General features: G+C 38.0%; 1 non-coding gene across 1 annotated transcript; it reads left to right on the top strand.

The window, feature by feature from the left end:
• The first annotated feature begins 4854 nt into the window (after positions 1–4854).
• Positions 4855–4962, top strand: LOC148580583 (small nucleolar RNA R71). The gene has a single exon (XR_015894871.1). It is a non-coding gene; the product is annotated as a small nucleolar RNA R71 (small nucleolar RNA).
• The last annotated feature ends 404 nt before the right edge of the window (positions 4963–5366 follow it).

Consider the following 5366-nt stretch of genomic DNA (forward strand, 5'->3'; position numbering starts at 1 on the left):
TTTGATTTTGAAAATTAAATTTGATTACTTGACTAACAAGAAACTAAAAAGATATGATTTTAAATTTAAAGATTGAACCTTTCTTACTAGGAAAGTAACAAACTTACAATTTTTTGAATCAATCACCTTAATTGTTAGTAAAGATTTTGAAATTATGGAACAAAATAAGAAAAAGATTTTTGAAAATCAAATTGAAATTTTTGAAAATATGAAAGAAAAAATGAAAAAGATTTGATTTTTGAAAAAAGATAGAATTTTTAAATTGAAAATTTGATCTGACTCATAAAAAACAATTAAATTTTAAAAACTTTTTGAAAAAGTCAACTCAAATTTTCGAAAGTTTATGAGAGAAAAAGGGAAAGATATTTTTTTTATTTTTGAATTTTTAATGAAGAAAGAGAAAAACATAAAATTGATGCAAAACATAAAAATTATGAATCAAAACGACTAATGCATGCAAGAACACTTTGAATGTCAAGATGAACACCAAGAACACTTTGAATGTCAAGATGAACACCAAGAACTTTATTTTTGAAAACTTTTAAGAAAAGAGAAACATGCAAGACACTAAACTTAGAAATTTTCAAACTTTAGACACTAATAATTCAAAAATGCATATGGAAAACAAGAAAAGACACAAAACAAGAAATTTTAAAGATCAAACAAGAAGACTTACCAAGAACAACTTGAAGATCATGAAGAACACATGCATGAGTTTTCGAAAATTTTAAGAAAAATTAAAAAGATGCAATTGACACCAAACTTAAAAAGTAACACTAGACTCAAACAAGAAACATAAAATTTTTTGTTTTTATGATTTTATAAGATTTTTTTTTTTTGGTTTTTTCGAAAAATATTTTGGGAGAAACGAAAAAGAAGAAATTTTTTTTTGTATTATTTTTGAAAATAAGAAATAAAAAGCTTAAAATTAAAATAAAATTACCTATTCTGAGCAACAAGATAAACCGTCAGTTGTCCAAACTCGAACAATCCCCGGCAACGGTGCCAAAAACATGGTACATGAAATTGCGATCATCAACAATGGCGCCAAATACTTGGTGCTCTCAATCGTGAATCACACTTTGTGACAACTTCGCACAACTAACCAGCAAGTGCACTGGGTCATCCAAGTAATAAACCTTACGTGAGTAAGGGTCGATCCCACGGAGATTGTCGGCTTGAAGCAAGCTATGGTCACCTTGTAAATCTCAGTCAGGCGGATTCAAATGGTTATGGTGAATTGATAATAAAAATATAAATAAAATATAAACTAGGATAGAGATACTTATGTAATTCATTGGTGAGAATTTCAGATAAGTGTATAGAGATGCTTTTGTTCCTCCTAAACCTCTGCTTTCCTACTCTCTTCATCCAATCATTCCTACTCCCTTCCATGGCAAGCTTATGCAGGGCATCACCGTTGTCAATGGCTACATCCCGTCCTCTCAGTGAAAATGGTCCAAAATGCACTGTCACCACACGGCTATTCATCCGTCGGTTCTCGATCATACTGGAATAGGATTCAGTCATCCTTTTGTGTCTGTCACTACGCCCAGCACTCACGAGTTTAAAGCTCGTTACAGCCATCCCTTCCCAGATCCTACTCGAAATACCACAGACAAGGTTTAGACTTTCCGGATCTCAAGAATGGCCGCCAATAATTCTAGCCTATACCACAAAGACTCTGGTCTCATGGAATGGAAGGCTCGGTAGAAGGCTAAGAGATATGCACTTAAGGGATTGCAAGTAGAACAGAGGTGTTTGTCAGGCACGCGTTCATGGGTGAGAATGATGATGAGTGTCACGGATCATCACCTTCCTCAGGTTGAAGGACAAGTGTATATCTTAGATAAGAAATAGGCTTGAGTTGAATAGAAAAACAATAGTACTTTGCATTAATTCATGAGGAACAGTAGAGCTCCACACCTTAATCTATGGTGTGTAGAAATTCTACCGTTGAAAATACATAAGAACAAGGTCCAGGCATGGCCGAGAGGCTAGCCTCCATGATCTCAGAACTAAACGTCTAAAGATGTTCCAAAAGATCTAAATACAATAGTAAAAAGTCCTATTTATGCTAAACTAGTTACTACGGTTACAGAGATAAGTAAATGATGCAGAAATTCACTTCCAGGGCCCACTTGGTGTGTGCTTGGATTGAGCATTGAAGATTTCACATGGAGAGGTCTTTCTTGGAGTTAAACACCAGTTTATAACCTGTTTCTGGCGTTTAACTCCACTTTGATACCTGTTTCTGGCGTTTGACTCCATAATAGGGCAAGGAGCTGGCGTTGAATGCCAGTTTGCATCATCTAAACTCGGGCAAAGTATGGACTATTATATATTTCTGGAAAGCCCTGGATGTCTACTTTCCAACGCAATTGAGAGCGCGTCATTGGGAGTTCTGTAGCGCCAGAAAATCCACTTTGAGTGTAGGGAGGTCAGAATCCAACAGCATCTGCAGTCCTTCTTCAACCTCTGAATTTGATTTTTGCTCAAGTCCCTCAATTTCAATCAGAAAATATTTGAAATCACAGAAAAACACACAAACTCATAGTAAAGTCCAGAAATGTCATTTTTATTTAAAAAATAATAAAAATATACTAAAAACTAACCAAATAATACTGAAAACTATGTAAAAACAATGCCAAAAAGCGTATAAATTATCCACTCATCAGAGTGTAATTCTGGTGTTAAATGCCAGATTGCTGCTTGTTTCTAGCGTTTAACGCCAACTTTTCTCCCTTTCTTGGCGTTTAACGCCAACTTGGTGCCCTGTTCTGGCATTAAACGCCAGTCTGGTGCATATTTCTGGCGTTAAACGCCAGTCTGGTGCCCATTTCTGGCGTTAAACGCCAGTCTGGTGCCCATTTCTGGCGTTAAATGCCCAAAATGGTGCCAGACTGGGCGTTTAACGCCCATTCTACTACTCTTACTGGTGTTTAAATGCCAGTAAGCTCTTCCTCCAGGGTGAGCTATTTTTAATGCCATTTTTCATTCTATTTTTGATTTTTCATTTGTTTTTGTGACTTCACATGATCATCAACCTAAAGAAAACATAAAATAACAATAGAAAATAAATAGATATAATTAAATAACATTGGGTTGCCTCCCAATAAGTGCTTCTTTATTGTCAATAGCTTGACAGTGAGCTCTCATGGAGCCTCACAGATATTCAGAGCAGAGTTGGAGCCTCTCAACACTAAACTTAGAGTTTGGTTGTGGCCTCTCAACACCAAACTTAGAGTTTGGTTGTGGCCTCCCAACACCAAACTTAGAGTTTGAATGTGTGGGTTTTGTTTGACTCTGTATTGAGAGAAGCTTTTCATGCTTCCTCTCCATGGTTACAGAAGGAGAACCTTGAGTTTTGAATACAAGGTAGTCCTCATTCAACTTAAGGACCAACTCTCCTCTGTCAACATCAATCACAGCTTTTGCTGTGGCTAGGAAGGGTCTGCCAAGGATGATAGATTTATCCTCATCCTTCCCAGTGTCTAGGATTATGAAATCAGTAGGGGTGTAGAGGCCTTCAACCTTCACTAGCACGTCCTCTATTAGTCCATAAGCCTGTTTCATTGATTTGTCTGCCATCTCTAATGAGATTCTTGCAACTTGTACCTCAAAGATTCCCAGTTTCTCCATTACAGAGAGTGGCATGAGGTTTATCCTTGACCCAGGTCACATAGAGCCTTCTCAAAGGTCATGGTGCCTATGGTACAAGGTATGAAGCATTTTCCGGGATTCGGTTTCTTCTGAGGTAATGTCTGCTTCATTAATGCATTCAGTTCATTTGTGAACAAGGGGGTTCATCCTCCCAAGTCTCAGTACCAAATAACTTGGCATTCAGCTTCATGATTGCTCCTAGATATTTAGAAACTTACTCTTCAGTGATGTCTTCATCCTCTTCAGAGGAAGAATATTTATCAGAGCTCATGAATGGCAGAAGGAAGTTCAATGGAATCTCTATGGTCTCTGTATGAGCCTCAGATTTCTTTGGTTCCTCAAAAAGAAACTCCTTTCTGTCCAGAGGACGTCCCATGAGGCTTTTCTCACTGGGACTCACGTCCTCCTCACTCTCTCCAGGTTCGGCCATGTTGGTCATGGTTATGGCCTTACACTCTCTCTTGGGATTTTCTTCTGTATTGCTTGGGAGAGTACTAGGAGGAGTTTCAGTAATCTTCTTACTCAGCTGACCCACCTGTGCCTCCAAATTTTGAATGGAGGACCTTATTTCATTCATGAAACTTAGTGTGGTCTTGGATAGATTAGAGACTATGGTTGCCAGGCCAGAATGGCTCTGTTAAGAATTCTCTGTCTGTTGCTGAGAAGATGATGGAAAAGGCTCGCTATTGCTAAACCTATTTCTTCTACCATTATTACTGAGCGTTGTTGAGGCTTCTGTTAGTCCTTCCATGAGAAATTTAGATGATTTCTCCATGAAGGATTATAGGTGTTTGCATAGGGTTCTCCCATGTAATTCACCTCTTCCATTGCAGGGTTCTCAGGATCATAAGCTTCTTCTTCAGAAGATGATTCTTTAGTACTGTTGGATGCAACTTGCAATCCATTCAGACTCTTAGAAATCATATTGACTTGCTGAGTCAATATTTTGTTTTGAGCCAATATGGCATTCAGAGTATCAATTTCAAGAACTCCCTTCTTCTGAGGCGTCCCATTATCCACAGGACTCCTCTCAGAGGTGTACATGAACTGGTTATTTGCAACCATTTCAATGAGTTCCTGAGCTTCTGCTGGGGTTTTCAGATGAAGAGATCCTCCTGCAGAATGGTCCAATGACATTTTTGACAACTCAGATAGACCATCATAGAATATACATATGATGCTCCATTCTGGAAGCATGTCAGTAGGACACCTTTTGATCAATTTCTTATATCTTTCCCAAGCTTCATAGAGGGACTCACCTTCCTTCTGTCTGAAGGTTTGAATTTCCACTCTAAGCTTGCTCATCTTTTGAGGTAGAAAGAATTTGACCAGGAAAGCACTGACCAGCTTTTCCCAAGAGTTTAGGCTTTCCTTAGGTTGTGATTTCAACCATGTTCTAGCTCTGTCTCTTACAGCAAAAGGGAAAAGCATAAGCCTGTAGACCTCAGGATCAACTCCATTAGTCTTGACAGTGTCACAGATTTACAAGAATTCAGCTAAGAACTGATGAGGATCTTCCAATGGAAGTCCATGAAACTTGCAATTATGTTGCATTAGAGAAACTAATTGAGGCTTAAGCTCAAAGTTGTTTGCTCCAATGGTAGGAATTGAGATGCTTCTTCCATAGAAATTGGAAGTTGGTGTAGTGAAATCACCAAGCACCTTCCTTGCATTGTTGTTGTTGGGTTCGGCCATAGCTGTTT

This window comes from Arachis ipaensis, chromosome B10 (genome assembly GCF_059453495.1).
Source record: "Arachis ipaensis isolate K30076 ecotype BB chromosome B10, ASM5945349v1, whole genome shotgun sequence".
NCBI classification, from domain to species: Eukaryota; Viridiplantae; Streptophyta; class Magnoliopsida; order Fabales; family Fabaceae; genus Arachis; species Arachis ipaensis.